The sequence below is a fragment of the Bacillus rossius genome, chromosome 11 (genome assembly GCF_032445375.1).
Source record: "Bacillus rossius redtenbacheri isolate Brsri chromosome 11, Brsri_v3, whole genome shotgun sequence".
Lineage (NCBI taxonomy): Eukaryota > Metazoa > Arthropoda > Insecta > Phasmatodea > Bacillidae > Bacillus > Bacillus rossius.
The window spans coordinates 24,275,066-24,298,094 of record NC_086338.1 but is presented as its reverse complement, the minus strand read 5'-3'; the positions used below and the strand labels follow the sequence as shown (position 1 = coordinate 24,298,094).

General features: G+C 41.2%; 1 protein-coding gene across 3 annotated transcripts in view; it reads right to left on the bottom strand.

Annotated features, from left to right (window-relative positions):
* LOC134536696 (ELAV-like protein 4) overlaps positions 1-3,772 on the bottom strand; it is a 73,851-nt gene extending 70,079 nt beyond the window's left edge. Inside the window, exon 1 of one of the 3 annotated variants that reach the window (XM_063376560.1) lies at positions 3,629-3,772. The gene's annotated coding sequence lies outside the window, so the exon portion shown is untranslated. The remainder of the gene's footprint in view (positions 1-3,628) is intronic. The other 2 variants (XM_063376559.1, XM_063376558.1) reach the window with 2 other exon arrangements.
* Between the last annotated feature and the right edge of the window lie 19,257 nt (positions 3,773-23,029).

The following is a 23,029-nucleotide window of genomic DNA, read 5'->3' as shown; positions in this document are numbered from 1 at the left end:
CCAAAACTTTCATTTTACCCTCTTGTGGTGTGACAGCATATAGTTTCTTGGTACCAGAAATGTTACATAAACAGTAGAACTTATCTGTCAAATTTTTCTTTTTTTGCAATGTATTATTCTTGTGTAGAAAAAGAAATATTAATACCCAAAATATTTTATTTTGCCTAATCATAGTTTTCCTGGAGTTATCTGATCTTCATTCAGCTTTCAAAGAATAGTATGTGTGCCAATTCCTTAACTGTGCCTCCAAAATCATCACATGGCCCCTTCCCAAGTGCTGCGGCTGAAAACTGTCATTCTATTCTGCATCAGTAAGAAAGTCTGCAGTACCATCACCATCGTTCTCTTAGCCTCTTCATCTGATATTCTCTTGATTTCATCAGCAGACATCATGTGGAAAATTCATTCAGTCACTCCAACAGCCAACACACTACATACCTACCTCCTTGGCATTGAAGCACAAAAAGCCACTCTAATATTCCAGCAATTCAATGAGCAATCAAAAGTACCAGGCTAGCCTACTGTTATTATTTATGTACATTTTACCTAGGTTAAAATTGTACAGTAGCCTATGATATTACATATGTAATTACTTAAGAATGCAGGTGCTTAAATGCAACAACAATTTATGTACCTCAGATTAATTAGAATTAATTAATTTTAACAAAAACTGGTATTATAAAATTATCTACTTTAAACTAAACATTGCTCTATGCCCCATATCTCATTAATACGTAATGATTCCAAAATGAAATTTAATATGTGAAAAAAATATACATACAAAAATTTTTTTGTGAATTTTTCAAATTTTTAATTTGTCACTTTTTGAGAAAACCAAATTTGTATTATTCTATTACAAAGTTTCCCATTTTTTTTAAATAAAGGAACCCCTACTAAGTTGTCGGTTATATGAAAACTTATTTTAAAAAATCTTAAAATAGAAACAATTTTATCTTTCTTACACCAACATTCCCAAGTAACAAATTATTTTTGTGAACCAGTAAAATACAGAATTTAAGTTTTTTTTTTGCCAGTTTCACAAATTAATTTTAAAAACTAACCACTAAAAAATTAAAAAAAAAAAAAACTTTTTTAATTCTATTCATGCACGAAGCTAGAAACCAAAAATCATTAAATACTAAGAGGGAACGTTACAATTTAAATTAAAATTGAACTTAATTTTTTAAAAAACATTCTTTTGCAGGATGATTCAGAAACACTAATTAAAAATTTTTACAGAATTGTTTTGCTCTTCTATAAAACATAACACAATACATACAGTATTATGCATAAGTTATACTTCACGTACTTCAATCTAATTACTAATTGTACCTTACAATAAGCATTTACACAAGCCTGATATTAGAATTAAATAGATATTGCTCTAGGTTAAATATAGTCTCCTTTCTATGTTATTGCAAAAACCATGAAAACCATGATATTTTTTAAAAGAAATCATTAAATGTGTGTGTTGACTAAATTGTGTCGAATATTTTATTCTATTGGAAATTTTCTTAAGTAGGTGCTCTTCTGAATATATAAAAATAAAATTCTGGAAGTGGTACTTTTACATCATTTCATTCTACATCATTTCATTCTACATCATTTTATTCTACCTTGTTACAGGAAAATGCAATATTTCAAGTAGTTTAACTTTTGAACAGTTGGATAGGTTAGCTTCATTAAAATTACTTCCATCATTGGTTAAAAATAATTTATTTGATATGTAGATACCTTAACCCAACCAACTTCTCTTCATATTTTATAGTGTTTTTAATTAAGTTATGCTCTCCTTACCAACCATTCACATTAATTCAAACTATTTTCATGTAGCTAACCCAACCTAACCAACGGTTCAAACCATTTGATCATTTTCTTACATCGCGGCTTTTGCGTGAATAAATTATTGAATTCCAAGAACACTTTTTTAAAAATAATAAATTGCAGTGGTAATATCAATGCACAGGTATTGTAATGTAACATATAAACAGGTATTTTTCAAAAACCAGTCTAAATTTATAAATGCTGTTTTCAGGGTAAATAGAGAAAGTCTTTAGTGTTCTGAAAAAATATTCTCATAATTTTATTATTTTATTTATGGAAAAGCACAACGCGAGTAAATTACCCACCACTTTAAAGTTTTATAATGTATCTAATCTCACAACACCGACCATTCTCATTATATTACATTTGTAATGTAACTAAACTAACCTAACTACTTCATTAAAGCAGTAAAGTGAAGAATTAAAATGGCATCTTCAAGAATGATTCAAAAACATGTTGAGAAATTTAAAAAAAGCAAACTACTCTTAAGTATCACCACGCCCTCTTAGGAAATAATTTTAAAAAATTATAAGGAATTTTAAAAAATTATTTGTAATTTTTTTTTTCTTTTTTTCCTCACAATGTGGCTTTTTCATTTTTTCCAAGAATGAAGGCCAGCCTACAAGAGGCCGAACTTGTGGGTGGTCCGTGTCATCCTAATACAAATGACATCACATTGTCGCACATAAAACTACCCTGTCTACAATTGCGATGTCTGATGTCCAAATCTACTGATTTCTAAAAAAGCCATCAGAGCGCAGTAAATATAGTGCCAAAATAAGTGATTTACAATTGTTTTTGTTGACTGTTTTAATTTACTGTGAGTACAGAGATAAGTTTGGAATATTCATTTAAGTTTGCAAGTTGTGAGAGTTCTATAATATATAGCTGATGGTAATGCAAAAGTAAATGCTAATAAATGAATATTGTGTCTTGGTCTTCTTGGCGTTTTTACCACACCGTTCGTTATTTTATGTTTACCTTTTCAAACAGGAACCGAAAATAGCAAATATCATGACTGTTGTTCTATGCTACAAACAGACATAGATTGGAACAAAAAGTTTAAGTTGACCAATGTATTCAAACCATCACTCACTTCTCCCATGATTTCAAAGGGTCATGTGGGCTCGTCAGCAATCAGTGTCAGTCTTGACACAATTTGGGACATTGTAATAGTAGAACGGCCTAAACCCACTTAAAATAAATACTGTGAATTAGAGTATATTTTTGGTTAGATAAATGAGATTTAATACAATTGACAGGGTTTTTTTTGACATTTACTAAAAAAAATACAATATAAGAGATTTTTATTTCATCAGAAAAGTAAATCATTAACTACTCTTTTTTTCTTCAGGATACATCAATTCAAGGCAACCCAATAAAAAGAAAGATGTGTGTTCTTAATCTCACCGTTTCGTCTCTACAATCTATGTAGCGAATTTGACAAACGGAAACATTTTTTTTCATTTGGTAGTGTAGTTTACAAACTAGGCCTATACGCTTTGTAACTGCTCCGGTAAACATTTGTCGATAAAACATGCCAGTAGCAAGGCTTTTTCACGTCCGCAAACCGCTGACTAGGTCTTTCCACAGTAAGAGATCTACTTAAATTACTGATAATAGTAACGACACCATGGAATATATTGGCTTGACAAAACAATAGTTCTAAAAACTGAAACAAAATCAGCCGGACTCCATTAGCATCTTTGACAGCGCCGGCAAACAGCAATCAAGAAAATACTAATATGAGCAAAATAAATTGATAGAATACGTTGTGCGATACTTCTGCAGCTATAGTGCTCACCTTTTATATAAAATATGTTCAATATAATTTACCTAACACACTTATGTACTCACAAAAAACGACCAAACACAGTACACAAATCACCTGCAAAGTACAAGACCGATGCACGCTGGCATCATCTATCGGTCAAATATTGTATTACATAAAGTGAAATTAACATAGAAAAGGGTAACGAAAGAGATCATGTTGCGCAGCTACAAAAAAATTAAAAATAGTCAAAATGACTACAAACAAATGTCAACTCAAATTAAACAATAAAAAAATGTTATGTCTTGAATAATAAAAATAATTAAACATACAATAACCAAACAAGAAATAAAAACAATTCGCATCTTTTAATACCTTTAGAAAAAAATATTTTTATAACATTTTTTTTCATCATAATACTGTGTGTCCCCAATATTAAATTGTTTTTTCATGTAAAAAAAAATGTACGGGAAGTATATGCCATCAATGCGGTTGAATATTAGAAAATTGTTAAAATAATTGTTTATAAAATTATTCTTTAGCTATTTACTTTAATAAGTATTGGCAAAGTATAGGCTGTTGCATGGTGAAAATATTTCGTTTTTATGCCCAGTGAGAATTTAAGGAGGATTCCTGGCAATGTGGCTGGAGACAGCAGTATTGAATGAACTAGAAAAACTGAGAAACGATGCTGATTTATTATTCAGAAAGTACACTTTACATTGTGCTAACTATAGCACTCAGCCAGTTGCATTTCGGCCCCAGAGCATAGCTAGGCGTACTTGTAGAACATGAACATTATAGTTATGACTATGGTCGGTTTCTGAATTTGAAAATCCAGTGGTGATGCGATGTGAAAGTCCACATGTGTCGGTAGGAGATAACAGTTTGGTTGGCACTTCGTCCGTGGCGTAGTACATGGCGAACACTTTGGAAAGACAAAATATGGAATAACTAACATATAAAATACACTAAGATTACATGTGCTCATGGTTCAGAGTTTGTACACGAAAGTTATATGTATATATTTAAGTAACTGGTCTCATATAGTGTAAAGTTCAGTTCAGCTATGTTATGTGTTTGTACTAACGACAGTCGTCGTGCCCTCCTAGGCTAGAGGTCGTTACTTCCCATCGCCGTGTACCTGAGGGGACACGCCCTGTCCCCCCCCCCCCCCCGCCCGTGCAGTGCAGTGTTCACCGTAAGAATGCACATGAGTGCGCCTTATAGTGTTCATGTTTAAAGACCGCTCAAAGATGGACAACACTATTGTCTTTGTGTAAATATTGCGTGTTAATAGTGTTATGTTTATTAGGGTACTTGTGTAGCGATGTAGAGACGGAACCTGGACTGTGGCGAGCGCGCAGTCTCGTTGGTACCGACTTCCCCTCCTCCACCTCTCCCCCCTCGCATGGCGCAGGGCGCGCGCAGGGCTAGAGCAGGCAGTCGCTGCTTGGCAGCCACGGAGTGCGGACCTGCGTCTCCGCGCTCCGCGAGTTTCCGCATCCGCGACCATGTGCGGACTTGCGTTTTCGACCAGTATCGTTCGTGAGTCTTACGTAATTCGTCGAACTATGTTTACGGTAGGGAGTTTTCGGTTGTTTAACATTTATACGGTACGACAGGAAGCGGACGTTACCGTTACCGCGGGACAGGTGAGGTTAGGACAAAGGCGGATCAGCTGCAATAAACCAGTATACGAAAAATTAGCGAACTATACCTAATTTCAACCTGGTTTCCACCCTCCTCAATCATTCCGAACCTTTTCTCCTCAATTTCCGGTCCCGGCCACGACAGGCCTGAACCCCTCCCTACTTTCTGGATTAGCCGGGCAATTTACATTGATCCACATTCCTGACTTTATTCGAGGACCGGGAAGGGGCTGAGAGCCCTGGGGACATCAGTACAATGACGAAGATACACAGGAGATTTAAAGCCTCTAACTTTAAGCATGTGCAAAGGCTCTCATATACACGTTTCTCAAATGGACATATGCAGCCTACAGCAAATTCCCATGGAAGTGAATTAGTTTTGTAGAAAGTGTTGTATAAAGTTTAAATGTTTCTTCCATGGATAGCCCAGTGTGGTGATGAAAAAAAGTTCACAAGCAAAGCTTTATACCCTAAGATGGGAGCAAACAGGCGGCCAATCAACTTCAGAGGTAAAAAGCAAAAAAAAATCGTGAATACACAGTTGCGAATGGTACGATTATGATACACAATGAGTTCCTTAAAACTATGCCGAATGTGGGGCTGGTGACAGGGTAAATAAAAAAGAATAGACAAACACCTACAATATGGTGGTTACAAGTTGACGTCGTCCAGCCGAAGGACACCCAAAACCTGACCTGCACCCGCCAGTATCCGACCCCGCTAACGGAACGCACCTTTAGCCATGGTCCACCCGAGTCAGGCGAGCCTTCGATGCCAAGGTAGAATCAAGGGCCGTGTCTTATTAGTTAAACACCTTGACCCCAGTTCACTAATAATCCAACATAAATTAATAACAACTCCACTATTAATTAAAAACCCCACCTAAGGAAAGTGCGACGCAGGAGTGCCGGAGTCACTCATGTGTGAACTTACCTTAAGAAGTTTGTGAATGCCTCCCTTGCGGCCTTCAGCCTGATTAATTATAGTGTTGTGTTAATGTAAATATTAAATCCCTGTTTTTATGTATAACTAGCCACTGGAGCAGTCAGCACGTGACGAACAGTCTCTGGTGTGACTCTCAATATTTAAACTTAATTTATGTAAATTTGTTAACCATAATTCTTAAAGATTAGTATCGGCCAATCAGATTAATCATTAATAATTAATGTGTGAATTTAGAGTTACTCTTAGCCTCTTATTATTGAAATAATTTCCGAATAACATAACTTTATCAACTTTGGCGGGAGAGAACGCTGAGACCTTCCCTCGCGCCAAGGGCAATCGCCAGTACCGAGCGACTCGCAGACCGGGGCGGACGTGCGTTCCACAGGGAGCCATCATCCTTTGTCCACACCGAACAGTACTTCTGGTAAATATAGTCATTCAAACCAAAAATCTTTTATTTGTTAGGTTAACTCCCCGTGCGTCCCCGGTCCTTTTACGGTTTAGGGCCTAACCCAGCCGCTTAATTTTTAAACTCCCCGCAAGAGGCATTACGCGGGGTAGTCCACTTTACGGCACGGGCCGACTCCCGCTAACAGTGAACTTTCATTAATGTCGAGTGCATAGACACCGACGAAAACCACGAGTGAAATTTGTATCTAATTTAACTGCGGACCACGATTCCCACAAGTGAATCCGGACACCGCCCGATTAAAAAATTTCGGGATTGGCCGCCTCCAATCAACCTCCCCCTTAACCTCGACTGGCGTGAGGGTATAACTAGTGACAGTGCATCAGAGCACTCATATTGAACTAATTGTAACTTTGTAGGGTAATTCTGTGTGTGACGTGTAAGTGTAGTGTAAGTGTAATTTGCGACTGTAATAATTAATTTAATTAAATGGCCACTCCGCACCCCCCGTGCGCGACGTGCCAACAGCCATCTAAATCTCGAGTTCGTGTCTATTATTGAATTCAGCATTCCTACACCAGCTAGGGCCCCCTCCAACCACGAACTCCGCCGACGATCCTAGCGGGCCACACAGGGGCAACACACCCGCACGACCTACATTTGGTTAGCCTCTGAACTAACCTGTCGCCCTCCCGGAACGTAATTTCAATAAGAGCCAATTTCCCTCTCGGATACATGCCCGGTCTCGAACACCAGAACCCAGACGATGGCAAAGTGGTGAAAACAAAGCATTAATGATCACGTGGTGTGCAGATGAGTCCGACCCCTCAGCCGAGCAAGCAACGACTGGTACAGTTCCGGCAGCACTGTGCCATCGAAGGCCACTTTTCCACGTGAAGTATGTGGAGCACAGGAATGTCTTGGGCTGATATTTGTGGCACAGTTGCACATTGAATAATTTTTGTTTAGTTATGAAAGACAAGTGATGATAAGATTTTAATTAATAAATATAAATTATGAATTATATAACAAAGTTTTGGAACTACATCTGGTGGATTAACATTCACATAGCAACGATAAGCACACATCATCACCCGAAAGCCGTGTGGGCGGCTATCGACCCATTGACCTCTTCATTGTTCTCTTTACTGCACTTTCTTGCACTGCTGATTTGTTCGTGGCACGCACACACTATAGGGGAGCAGGCATCTATGTGGCATAACGACCTGTGCGACAGAGGAGCACCAACGGTTGGTGTCAAATGCCCCCTCTCCAACGAAACAATGATGTTTATCGACGGCGTCCCTCACACACTGGAGTGGAGCACCGGGTCGTCACACTGTGGCATCGCTTAGAAGCATTGACTCGAGGCTCGTGTGTTGCGGGCTAGTATGGCATGACCACTTAGAAGGACATGAATGATAACATCATGCTAAAGCATGGCTTGGAGTTCAAGTGCTGTTCCTGTGTGCAACCCCACTCATAAACTCTTAAGTAACCTGGTGCACACTGGGTTCGGGTCGAACTTTCTACTGAAGGTGTGACTGCTGTTACCACCAGCATGTCATCTGGTGGCGACAAGGAAGGGTCCAGTGGGTAGCATGTAGGTAGGCCAAGAAAATTGCATGTTCACATAAAAAGTTTTTGATCTTGTACATAGCTACAAATACATCATTATTATATTTGATACATATACTCTAGATGTCCACAGACGATGTTCTAAGTTCGCTTAATGTATATTGTTTGCGAATCTATCCACCTTAAATATGTGGGCAGATGGTGACACTACCTCTCCCATATATATGGGAGGTATGTGCGGCGGTCTCGGTACTACTGGAGGTGGGTTGTTACAGCAATTTTCGGTATCCGTTTCAACCAGTTACTGATACATTAATGTACTGGTTACAAGTAGCTGATACTTCTGTATCAGCTACAGCAGTAGCGGTCCCAGGAAGCAACAACGTATCAGCATTCTCGTTACACGTAACACATCCTCCGTGCCGTCATCACCAGCATAAAAAGGTATCAGTATTCTCATTCTACATTATTCGTAGTCGAAAAAAGGTATCGGTGTTCTCTTGCCACGCCTTTCGTAATCGGAGTCTTCAATCATTACAAGGAGCACGCGCTGCGCACTGAGCGTACTTTGATGAGAAGCCTAAGATCTACATCAAACTCTGTCCCTGCCCGAACACGCCCGAATATTCACCTTCGCCCAACCTCGGGATTTGTTTTATTTTTGCGCAGGAAAAATGAATTCAATTAATAAAAGTGGTCGGTTAGGTTAGCTACATTAAAACACTTTAGAACACTATGGACGGTTAGTTAGGTTAGTACATTAAAATAAATAGAGAAATATAAATATATATAAATAAACCCGAGGTTGGCCGAAGGTGAATATTCGGGCGTGTTCGGGCAGGGACAGAACTTGATGTACATTTTAGGCTTCCCGCTCCCCTACATTCTTTCCATTCTTTATCCCTTATTCGTCGTGCCGCTCCCTCCCCTTTCACAAGCTCCGCCCAAGTGACCGTCATCTGCGATCGGGTTCTGCGCACATTGGCCGCAGTGTTGTTTAAGGTTAATTCTAAACTGATACTAAAGTACTTGATACTTGAATACTGTACTCGTTTGCAGTTCTTGATACTGGCGTGTATCAGTTACAAAGTATCAGATTGATACTCTGCAACCCACCTATAGGTACTACTGATGTCATGTTGGCTGAGGAAAAAATGGTGTAAATGTTGTTTTCTGACGTGTCTTTCCATGCAACAATAGCTGCACCTGTTTAAACATCTCCGGTTCACAAACTGGGCCAAAATTAACACTGTTGTAGGGTTGCTTGTATTGATCTGATCAATTTCAGTTACATCACGGACTGGCACAGATGACTTCAAACTGTGTCCTCTGTGGGCCTTCCTATACTCTTTACATTGCCCCTCCTATTTCACCACCTCCCTTTCCTTACTATACCTCTTCCCTCATCTGGTTTTACGGATGCACCTTTAGCACATTAAATTAGTATATAATGGAGTGTGAACATGTAACCTGTCTTGTCATAGTTTTTAAGCTCAGTTGTTAAGTTTAGTGTGTACCAAAGAGAACGAGCAACCCAGGGGTGTTTGCATGGTATGTGTTGGTTACACTCTAAATGTATCGTGTTCTCTTGTTTAATGTATTTGTCTAAATTTTTGTTCTACCCTACCGTAATCTAAATCGTTGTCTGTCTAAAATTTGGTTTTTGTCCAAGTAGCTTGCTTTGCATTTTTATGTTACGATTTACCTGGGTGCATCTCGCAAGTTCCTTGTTTGGATGTAGATTTATTTTATCCCAAAAAATTAACATAATTTGTTTGAAGGTTGAGTTTAATTTTTCCAGATCATGTTGACGTGATTACTCCTTTGGTCACTAATCCTGGTCCTCAAACCACTAATATATATCCTCTCTGGCAGCATGCACTCTTGGCGGACAACTGTAGAGAGGACCTTGTGAATTCCCCCCCCCCCCCCCCCCCTTTTAAGAATGTACATATCATATTAATCTGGTGAAAAACTCAAGTGCATTATAAGGATTTGTGTGACTCCTTCAGGGCATTAAGTAAATCAACACTCATTATTTGTGAGTACCGTCTTCAAAACTATTTGATGGGGGAATTTTAAGTACGTACGTAATATTAAGTCGAATAGTCCAAGAGAGTGACGAACAATCTTCCATATGACTAGCACCCAATAGTTATTCATAAAATAAATCATCATGTAAATCATAAAACCTGTAAAATTAATGTTCAATGCCATTTAATTATAAAGGAACGCTGTAAAACTCTTAGTCAGTCAGTCTTCGTAATAATAGTTAACTTTTGTTTGCATGGAATTAGCATGAATGGATGCTTCCGCCCCACTCGCAGCCCTTTCCCATTTCCGGCAGTCTTCATTTTACCGCGGACTGGAGCGCACACAGTCTGAATCGCTGGAGAGTCTTCAGTGTTGCCACTTTGATCGAGTCGTTCTGTTCCGTGAATAATTAAGTGGGAGCATTGGTATACACTACCAATCATGGCTCCACACCATTTCAAAATTAGAGATCAACCTTGTCCGGTTACAGTTCAACCACCGGGTGACCCTCTCGCGCGCGGTTTGCTTTCTTATGGCACTGGCAAACTTTCGTCCGAGAACTGTGTATAATTGTGTTACGCACACACCTACCGTCTGTACTATTATTATATACAGCTGTTGATGTGTAGAACTCACTCCATGGAACTGAGAAGTTAATGGTATCTCACACATGTCCATGAGATGCATGGTTAAAGAAACTGCCACAGAATCAGGTCCAAGTGTTTACAGTTCATTGTTTTATAGTGTGAGATGTGTTAACGCAGCTGTGTAGCATTCCAACAAACACACATAATTAAAGTTTATTAACTTAATAGATTGAATTATTTGTACTGTTTTAACCTGTCCATGCTAGTTAGACATCAGCACCTTAAGCTAAGCAGGGGAGTATTGCAATTATAGTTATAATAGGTCCCGAACTATCGCAGTCTCGAACTCCGTGTACTACACAGGGCCGACAAGCCACCACTCTCTCATGTATAGCTCTGGGGACTAGCCTGGCGCTCTTCGCGGAAATTTGCACCAACCACACTAAGACTGAGTTCACCCAAAGGTTTTGGACGCAGGACCACGGGTGATGGCCACATTTTTGTATTGCTTATTTGGAGCCATAGTTTAGTGTTACCCTCGCACATTCGCAAATTGTATTATCACACACTATTTTTATTGCATTAGTATAATTTTGTAATTTATAATGTTTCTTGTTAGCGTTCAATGTTTTTAGCCATTTTGAAGTTTAATATATACTTTTAGTCAATTAAATATTGTACTTAAATCATTATCAGGATAGTTATTATGTTACAAGCTTGTTTGTATCATTATACTTTTTCTAGCCAACAATATGTCATGTCATAATTTTTCTTCATAAATTAAAATTTAATGTTTTGCTGACACGAACTTTCTGAAATATTGTTTTCTCCATACACAGAAAGATTAAGTACATTTTTTTATTTGCTGCCCTGTGCCAGATCAGATCATCCAGTTAGGGGATGTTTTGTTTATATTTTGTATTCCTGGTCGAATTGTAGTGCATTGTGATTGTTATAATGCCAGTGTGGTGCCCAGTCTTAGAACCCTTTTCCTGAAACTGAGGCAACCACCACTGATGTGTCCCAGGTATCTGCCAGGAATGGTGATGCTGCTGTCCTCTCCTCGGGCTGGGCAGCTAGTCATGTGTGCTGATGACCTGATCGCTTTCTCATGTGGATAGGTTATCGATGTGGGAGGGGAAGGGTGCCATCGATCTCCGAAGAGTCGCTAACAGCGAGGGTTAGTGAGCCAGTGGTCTCCGAAGAGTCGCTACCTTAGAAAGGAGTGAGAGGAAATAAAAATAATTATTCTCAGATTACTGGTTGAGGTTTTTTTGTTTGAATTGACCATCTTTAGTCTGTGACATCTAACGTGAGTTGTATCTACTTTAAAGGTAGGGAGACTATATGTCAATCAGTTGGTGTTTCTGGATTAGGTTCTTTATTTCATATTTTTCATTATTCTGTGGTGTAGTGGTAATTTGTTGGATGGGTTAGTCTTTAAGGCCAATGACTGCCAATTCATATTTGGTTTATACTCACAGATGTAGGGAATATGGGAGACCTCTGTGGAATTAAAACTAAGTTTGTTGTCTTCTCTTTAAATCTTCAGAGATGTTGCATACTCAAAATGCTGTATAAAGCAATTCAGAGACATGAAAGATCTTATTTACAGTCTTTCAGGTTTGAACTTGGTAATATGGTGAATTGAAATTTTGAGAATAATTCAAGATCGTTCATGTAATAGACAAAGTAATAGGATGTAATGCTGTTCCAGTCATCGGAACAATTACTCTGTTTGTCTTTGAAGGTACTCCGGAGGGTTTATTATTCCATCACCTGGAGAAAGATGCATCGAGGAGTATCGGGGCCAGCCAAGAATTAATCAGAGCACCTGGTGGTACACTGTAAACAGTGACCTGATAGTGCATTTTCTCACTGTTATTCAAGTGGGAGCGGGATACGTAAGTAGTGGCCAAAAATATGTTTGGCATATCCATATACGTGTCTCCAGAGGAAGTGGAGTTTGCGGCTTAAGGACGAACCCAGATGCCTGAGCGTAGCCTTGGCCTTGCCGATATATATCTAGATGTGGTCGTGAAAATGTAGGTTGGAGTTGGGTAACACATAAAGATACTTCCCTCTGGATTGCCACGTAACCTCAGTGGCTGCCAGTTGGATGCTGGGTAGGCGCTCATCTTGGAGGTGTAAAAAGTATATGGCAGTGGTCTTTTGAGTATTAACACTAATGCCCATGGAGTTGAAGAATCATTGAAGAATACTGTATGCTAATCAAAATGTGTAATGAGATCTTCATTGGTAGCACTGCTGGAGATGATCGCAGTGTCATTTATGTACATTGTGAGTTTCATGCAGTAAAGGTACCAGTATGTGAAAGGGACAAGGTGAATAGGATAGGGCTCAGTATGAAGCCATGTGGGACACCTGCTCATATTGGGAAGTGCTCGGAGTGGGTAGTGTCCAAACAAACCCTAATGTCTGTTAAGTGAGAAAGGACTGGAGCAGTCGCAGAAGGATTCAGGAAATCCCTGCTTTCATGAACACCACCAACAATTTGATGTGGTGAATAGAGTCAAAGGCATGTTGTAGATCCAAAAGAAAAAGCTCACCTCTCTGTTTTCTGGAGAATACTTCATGATTTACCCTGGTGATTTTTGCCAGGCGTGGTAGAGTGAAATGGGCGAAAGCCAAATTGGAAAAGTAGAAGCATTTCATTCACGACCTGTAGGAGGCACTGGAAGATATGTTCTGCTCGTTTGCCTATACAAAATAGCAGGGAAATGGGATAATATGGTTTAGGGTTGTCTGGTGGGCTTCAGAATCGGCACCACTATGGCTTGTTTCCAGATGGTAGGAAAATGTCCATAATGAAACATAGAATTGAGTAAACTTGTGGAATACACTAGTGCTTTTCTGAGTAAGTGACATAACTGCGTGTTTGGAATTCCATCATCCTCTGGCAGGGTACTATTTATAATTTGGATAAGTGGTAGTGCAACTCGCCTAGCATAACTAGCAACACATCCGGTATGTCAGGCAAAGAGGTGATAGCCATGTCAGCGACAGTCATGAGAGCATCCACAGTATCTCCTGAGTTTGACATATCTCTAGGAATATTTGGTGAGAGAAAGGTAGCCTCAAGTGTCCTAGCAAGGATGTATGCCTTTCTTCCGCCATCTCGTATACTCATCCTCCTAATTGAATGTGAGTAATCGTTGTGGGTTAGGACTTAATGTGACGAATGAATGCCCAGATGGTGTCGTTACGACATACAAGGGATGCTAGTCGGCGCTCAGCTTCTTGAACTGCAGATGCTTAAACAATTTGTGGCACCTTCTCCTTAATAGAGTGTATTCCTGGAGGTGCAGGGCATCGTGTTTTTGTTGTTGCCAAAGCAATGGATGCGATCCCTCAAGGCCATCGCCATGGCTAGTAGGATGTAAGCGTTTTCGTGAAATTTGTGTCTTGGTATAGAATCGAGGAGTCAACTGCCTCTTTGATGACCATCGTAAACTCAGAGGTGTGATCGTCTAGTTTATCGATAGAATGGAGATGAAATGTATAGTGGAGGTGAGCAGAGATGTGTTGTTCGAACAGTATCCAATTTACCTTCAGGAAGTCGTACTTCGGAGGTAAGAAGGTGGTATATGCATAGAAATGGAGCAGCCCGGTGACAGGGTAGTGGTCTGAAGAATCTACTGTGATGACATCGACATAGAAGATTTTCACTGGGAGCCAATTAGGAAAAGTAAATTATTTTAGGCTCCCTATTGACAGTGTTGGGTAAGTAAGTGGGATAGTCAGGATCATGCATCACGAATAGTGTTTTTTGGAGGTAATGGAAGAGTTTCACTCCACTGCGGGAGTTGGAAGTGCAACTCAATGAGAGGTGAGCAGCATTGAAAACACTGGCAAAGATGATGTGGTTGTTCAAGACCCTCATAGCTTCAAAGTCCGCAGTTACGAACATATGTTCAGGAGGTATGTAGATTGCCACAATGGTCACTGGCTGCTTGTTGTCGGATATTTTTTATCGCCGTTGCGTCCACAACATCAAGCTGGGGTAAATGATGGCGATGATATTAAAGAAGTTTGCAGATGAGGAGTGCGACTCACCCTCCTTGTTAGTCACGATCTCTTCTGATTCAGGAAGATCCAGGAATGTGAAACTTTTCCATTGTTATGAGCCAATATACGGTGAGACTAGAACATCGGGGTAACCTGTGAGATGAAATGGAGCAGATCGTCATTTTTGTACGAACAGAGCGCATGTTCCATGTGGCAAGTTTAATCTTACTTCCTATCGAAAATTACGAGAGTGTGGTAATGATAAGTTCAAATTTCTTGGTCATTAAATTGGCGTGGCGAAGTCGCGTGTTGGCATGTTTGACTATGGGTATGACAGATTGAAATGTGGTGAAAATTATCTTCATCTACCTCATTAAGTTTTGAATGTTACTAAATGTTGATGAATAACATCAGCATGGGAAACAATATGTCAAAATAAACAATCTCAGAGTTTTAATTCTTAGTGCTTAGAATTATTAAAGTCTCGTAAGTAATAGTTTCGGATATTCCAGTCTCTTCAAAGTGGTAATATAAATATCACGTTGTAGACATCACTGAGAATTTATTTGGAGATATGGTGATTTGAAATTAGCTGGCCGAAGGTGATGTGTTGCGGGCTACCAGGGCGTCTTAGCCATCCTGTGTCCCCAAGGAAGGGAACGAGGATGCTGTCGTCATGCCCGCTCCAGGCTCTTGAACCCTGTCTATGAACAAGCCTAAATCCAACATGGTCAGAAATGGTTCACAGACAGTCAGTAAATGGGCAAAAATGGTGATGGTCGGGGAATAAAAAGGTTGAAAAAAACTCACCAAACAGGGAGTAGCTCGTAGCGCTCAGGAAGGTAGCCCACCAGAATGCGAGGCGAAGACAAGCGCCAAACACACATGGTTGCCGCGGATGCTTCCATAAATTAGGATAATTAGGAATTTAGCAAAGTACAACAATTTCTACTAGGCTCACAGACTGACTAATAACTGGTTCAGATAAAAATTAGGCAAAAAATCCCTTGACTAGTCGACTACATTTTCGTAGGACGACCATCTGCAGTATTGCTGTGTGCTAGCCGGGGATCTGAAGTGGTCAGTCTGCTAGAGGGCCCGGAGTTTCTTCGTGGCGGGAACGATGCTTAATTAAAACACAAGCTTGATTTCGAAAGAAAAGAGGGGTGGGGGTTCGGCTTCCGGGCCGAAAGGTTCCGATGATTTCCGAGTGGATGACAAAGAAACACCTGCATCTATATATCGATGTTGTCATTAGCAGCCCGAGCGGAGTGCCATCTCTTGGGTGGTGTCAGAAACAGAAAACAAATCGACTTTGTGCAGCTCGCACAAGTGCACTGTTAAAAAAAAGGTGCCTTATGGAAGAGACTGCTGTAGCTATCTGGCAGTTCACAAAAGAACTACAGGGCACTGCTTTTGGCATGAGTCATCAAGTGGCAGGCTGAGCTTGACCACTGCTCGGAGGAGTTGCTAATTTCTCCACAAGAGGGCAGAGATGGTATATGTGGACACTTGTGTTCAGACCTTGAGACAGTGCTTTGGGCAGTGTTCCCAAGAAAGCCCTGGTTAAGGGGGGTGGTGTGGTGTGGAAACTATGATGACAGTGGGAAAGAGGCTCTACTGAGCCCGGAGATGTGAATGAGGGTTTGGTAAAACGACTCGCGAATGAGCCTTGACGTGCTTGCCTCAGGAGATATCCAAGAAAAACATGGCCCTTAGAAAACGCAGGGATAAGTCGTCTTGATCATGGCTCGGAGGATAATTACAGGCGATGGGCGTGCATCAAAGTGGGGATAAGACGAGACACAGGCTGGCTCGCAAAGACTCGGCATAAATCAGATCTATTGCTGGGAACAGATTGGTGGAGGCTAGCCTGACAAAGATTAAGTGGGAGTGCGTAGAGCGGAAATGTTTCAGTTTTAGATGCAAAATGACTTGTAAAATTATGGTTCAAAGTTCAAATTTTAAAATTTGTCAAAAAAAAATGCTAATTGACAGCACAAGTTGACAGCATTGTGCCTTTGCTGCCCCTAATGGTGAAGGGGGGGAGGGGTTCCCAAACCTCGCTGCTCGAAATCCCCGAGTTTGTGTAAGGTCGCTCCTCTCGGGGTACTACTGCTAGCCAACAGTAGCCCCACCCGAAGGTCCCTGAAGTTATCCTCCCGAGTTTCAATGCTGTTCATTTTCATTGTGCGTGTAGCATTCCACTGCTCAGCACATCGAGCTCCCCTGCAGTGCCTTTGCCGATGAAACTGCTTTCAGCTGCGCACCAATCAGCATTCAGGCTGTCCACCATGCCAGCCAGTCGTCTGCAGAATGCTATTGATTATTCACCATCACTCCAGTGAAATTTCAGCTCTCGGGTGGGACAAATTCCCTACGCACTGTCAGCATTCGCTTACCCCATGGCCTGCAACAGGGATGCGTGGGTCGCAAGAGACAACCACCATCTTTACTGAATCTTTTTTTCCTAACCTAACTAAAAGCTATGTATTCGGGAGGTATTCAGGTTATGGGAGGGACCTAGGTGCATCTCAGGCCGAAGCATATACATGCTGGGATTAACCATGCAGGGAGAGGGTCGCATGCAAGGAGGGGATTGGCCAGCCATGGCAGCAATTAATGTTGTAATTAACTCCCCTCACTCATAAATTTAGACTATAACTAGAAACAGGTAGGGATGCAAATGATACATCGATGTTTTGAAAACATCGATGTATCATTCATGAAACATCGATGTTAGCATCGATGTTTTGAAGAGCGATACATCGCCGATGCATCGACGAAAAAGTCCAAAAACATCGTCATCGTTCATCATTAAAATTGCCCTAATTTTTTATAATATTTCGGCTATCATTTCATGAATATTTATTAAATATATAAAAAAACATTACAATATGACATTTAGTTTTTAAGATACAATTTTTTAACTGCGCATACTTACTATAAAAATCTATATTTTTAAGTAGGTAGGTATCATAAATGTTGTAAATACTGAACTATTTGGTTGATTTCAGTATCAATTTTTTTCCAGTACTTTAAGATATGTAAAATCATTTGGAAAAATTAAATACCGTTAAAAAATTTGTTCACATACGAATTTTCATTTAAATTTTTAAAAATATAGGGAAAAAGCAGCGAGACTTTATGGACAATTTCATAGCTTTTTGTATATATAAGCTATTTATTTGACATCGTCAGGGCCTGCGGCCCCTTGACGCCGTCCCCACTACCTCCATTGAATTTTACGTGATTATTATATGGTGCAAGATCTCAGGGAGGGTTCGGCCTGTGGCTAGAGGTAGGGGTTAATGCAGTAGCCCCCCCCCCCCCCGGAGCTGTTATGGCCACTCGGGATGCCTGAAGAAGAACACAAAGTAACTGGTTGTTGCCTGATTAATTTAATGCGGCACTGCCCTGTACATAGTGCTGCCCGTTCTGGCCGTAACGGTTGTCCCGATTCGATTAGTCACACGCGCAGCCCACTTCCTCAGTGGCGGCTCACAATTTTACTGCGCGTGAATGACGTACTCTTGCACACGATGCGGTGGTTACAAAATAAGCTCTAACATGACTAATTATACTTTGACGAATAAAACACTTCACTATTACACAATACGTATTACACTGGGCTAATGACACGTAGGCCCGTATCTCCGGCGACTCTACGTGACTCTCAGACGTGTCCCAGAGACTGACTCGTTTGTAAGTTTGGTGGCACGATACCGTGCGGCAGTTACAAATAAACTCTAACATGACTTAATAAACCCTGACGATAAAAAACACTTCACTACTACATATTACGTATTACGCTGGGCTAATGACACGTAGGCCCGCAACTCCGGTGACTCTACGTGACTTTTAGACGTGTCCCAGAGACTGACTCGTTAATAAGTTTGGTGGCACCTGTCGCCTACTGGCTGCCCCGTGCAGGCTGAAACTAATTAGCCAGTAAGCTAGGTTGTTGCGTGAAGCGCCGACGTAACATCTCGTAGACTTCCCACAGTACTTACATAATATGCTGAACACTCATCTTGGAGCACTGATTTATTTAAGTGAAATACCTCATGGTAAATTGAGGCCGACCACGGAACTGTACGTAAAAGATTAAGAAAAGATTATAACTATTGGAGCTACATGTCGATGAAAGCAAGAGTTGATGGTTCCGCGTTGCGCGAAGGCTGCCGGCCTATCCGAGGTCCTAAAGGACACTGCCGCTCTCACCGCGTTAGACCCCCCTCCTCCGCCAGCTCTCCCAGGGAAACGTGTAAATTTCGCGGGAAACTGAACCGGCCATGTTCGGGATAAGGCACACAGTGAAACATAATTTTGAAAGGACTGAAATATTAAATGATGAAAATAAGGTCTAATAAAAACCGGTGGAAAATTATACATAATTGCATTTGTTGTAGTTCGGCGGAGGGATATGCCACACCTGGCCGGATCCTTCCGCCGACGTAGAACTCGTTGCCTGGCGTTCGCCTCGCTGCCTGAACTACACTTTGTTGCGTGCACGAGCGCGTTCGGTGCACACGCCTTTGCGAGACGTTGATGAGGCATAGCGGTCTATGCGACATAGAGGAGCATTGGCGGTCGGCATCACCCTTTTAAGTTTGATATGCCACCGCCCAAACACCACCCACCCTCCATTCAAACCTACCGCTTACCCGTGCGTACGTGTGCGTGCGTGTGTGTTCGCCCAGGAAGAGGGCGCTGTCGAGCCAGTGCGCCGCACACCTAAAACATAATTAAATTTAATTGTGTAATTTGTTTTAATGTTTCCCGAGTGCAACGTGACGGCAGATCGGCCGGGAGTGTTTTAATGTACTTTTAATTAAAATAGTATATTGAAATATAATAGTGTTTCCGGACATTCCCGACGGAAGCCGAAGCCAGACAATATTTAAATGTAATTCTTAATAATTGTAATTTGTATTTTCCTTTTTCATTATTCAGAAAATGTCACGTAATTTTTCAATCATCCTTTTCATGTTACTTTAGTTTCTTGTGGCACAAATTCAGAAATATCTTTAACGCAATTGTTTCGGCGGGAGGACACCATGTTAGGCTAGCCAAGCCATGAGCTCAGCCCAGTCTTCCGCCATCAACGACTGAGAGCAGACGCTTCAGCACTCCGGGGACCTCATCGCTTGTTTTCACCGCTAAGTAATACTGTTCCATGTTAATTCTTTTCCAAATCGTTTTCGTTTAGTCCTCGGAGCTCCTCTCGGTGGGGGGACTGTTTAATTAATTATCTTGCGACCAGTATCGGTCTTTGTCCAAATGTAATACGTAATTCGAGATGTGACTACGTGGTGCGTCACTACACTTAAACCGATTCGTGCCGTGGGCGTTTTATGCAGTTTTAATCGTGTACGTGTGTGAGTGGAGTTGGCCGAATAAATCAGGTGTGTAAATCTAACAGTATTATTTCATTCTTTTAAATTTAATATGTGTGACCAAGTGGCGTGTGACGACGTGTGGGACGCCTAAGAGCCCACTGCGTAGGGAATAGCGTGCCCGACGCTGAGAGCGGGCAGGTATTAGTGCTAGGTTGTTTTCAGGGGGGGAATTAAAATCACGCCTCACATGGGCGACTCACGACCCTGGTAAAGAGTCTCACATAGGTCCGTGCCCGTGGCACAGTGGCGCCCATAAAACCCGAGCACACATCAAAAACTCAGTTATTAAATATCAGAGACCGCGGCCCCCGTAACAGATTGGTACCGATACGGTCTCGCTAGCTACATCGAGAAAATTAATTTTATATTTTAATCCTGCACATACACTTCATGCTTGTTCCCTATTTTTTTTTTTTTCAATTAAAAATAAATTGTGAAAAAAATAGTTATTTTTTAAATGATTTTAGACATCTTAAAATACTGGGGAAAAATTGATAAGGATACCAACCAAAATGGTTTAGCATTTACATTTATTTATACTTAAAAATGTAAGTTTTATATGTATCGAAAATTAAAAAAAAAAAAATTTCTTGAAAACTAAATGTCGTAACGCAATGTTTTTTGGATAGATAGATCTCTCATGACCTGTACTATTTACAATTTATTCATGAATAATGATAACTAAAAACATAAAAAACAAGGGTAATATTATTTTAAGTAAGCTTGTGTCTTAAGGTTGCAGTCTGCCCAGGCACACACACGGTGTGCAGAGCTTCAGGAAAAACAACGTGATTTGAAAACTACTCAAGATATCCGAGTGGGGTCCGTTTACGAAAAGCATTTAAGTGTTCGCTGAATGCCGAAAGGATTGAACATGACTAAAAGGCGTGTTTTCGGAGTAACTATTAGGCATAAAACAACCGATACAGAATCTTGAAACCACTTAAGGGCAGTGCAGTACACCTTTATCTTTATTTCTCCGCTATATAATGTCACAGTCACCGCTCAACTTTCACAGCTATCTTGTGACGACGAGAAGACTCGTGCCAGTTCAGAGCCTTGCGCTTAGAGGCGACACCGCGCTAGAAGCACCAGCGAGCGTCGTGCATATCATCCCGCCTCACTAACACACATAAACCCCGAACAGAAGGCCAGCTTTACATACATTTAAATTACAGACATGCCCTTTTAATGTTTACCTTTATTTCTGATAATGTTGTGAAGTTGTAGTCATTTAAATTTGTCCACAACTCTTTGAAGTTTACTGAGAGCTGGTCACGTAGTTCATGCGTATTTTTAGGTTTTTGGTGGCAGACTTTGCTTTCAATACATGTTTTTGTTCTGCATGAGACATGACTGTAAATAGGTTGTCGATATTGTGGTCAGGAACCTTTAGTAGGTATGGTTTTAGGCTACATACTATAGTTTATATCATTTTGGCAAGTTTTTCCTGATATTTAAAAACATCGGTTAAAACATCGATGTATCGGTTGTTAGAACAATGTTTTTTGACATCGATGGTTTTTCGTTTGAACATGGATGTTTGTGATAACCCTGGGCACTCATGCCGGGCTCAAATTTGTATGCATTAAGAGTAAGTGGAAACAGTAGACAGAGTATAAGAATGATCTTAATTTTTTTTCAAGCCTAAGTTAATTCTAAGTTTGTAGGAGAGGGTTCAGGTTAGGGGTGGACCTAAGTGTGTCTGAGGCCAAAACCTATACACTCTACCATGCGGGTTTTTAACCATGCAGGACAAGGGCGCGTGCATCGTGTTCTTATTGGGGTTTACTGGCCAGCCATGGCTGCAATTGGCGCCATGACTGACGCCCCATTGGTCGCCTAGCTTAAAAGCTAGCTAATGTGACCCAGGTAAAACCTGCATAGAAACAGGGAAAACCCTGGGCCGGGTCATGCGGGGATCAAATATCATGCATTATGCAAGCAGGTAACTAATGGTCAAGAGGGAAGAAGAGTCCTAGGTAAGAAGAGTTGGAGGGGCTAAAAAATCAACCATGCTGGAGTTGGGTGCTCGGGCCTTGTGGCCCGCATTTAAAGGTTGGGAACTCCTAGGTTATTATTAACCAGGGGCGGGCGACTTTACTCGACAGCCCAGCCCAGCTGCCCAGGCAGCCACAGTTAAAAACAGAAGTAGGCAGACGAGCCAGTAAACCGGCTCGAACTGTGGGCGCACGGAGCTAAAGGCAGCCTGATGTTGCGCCATCTTCATCTTCCATCTTCAGGTCAACAGCAGTACTTTTCAAGCCAGGGTGAGGGGAGGGAACCAACCTCGCCACCCAAAATCCCCGAGATGGTTGAAGGTCGCGCTGCTCGAGGCTACTACTGCCACACCTACAGTAGCCCCAGCTGAAGGTCCCTGATGTCTTCCTTCAGAGTTCCGATTAATTTCAGTTCCGCAGCAGTCCACAGCTCGGCAAGTTCCAGCCCGCAGTTCGTCTACACTTCGCTACTATGGCATATCGAGCTCCCCTGCGGTGCCTTCGCCGACGAAACTGCTTCCTGCCATGTGCCGAGCTGCATTCAGGCTACCTTTCACCCCGATAGCCGTAATAACGACTCCACAGGCCGGCCATTGGTCCGCGGACTGATATTGGTTATTCACAGTCACCACAGCGAGATTGCAACTCTCGAGCTGGGATCCCGTTTCCGCCACCCGCAGGACGCGGTCGGTCAGTTCAGAGGGAGGCGCTGGCGAGCTGACTGTCACCGATGGGGCCTCGACCACCACACAACCCCCATCTACCATCCACAGGCCAACCCCACTGAAAGGAGAAACC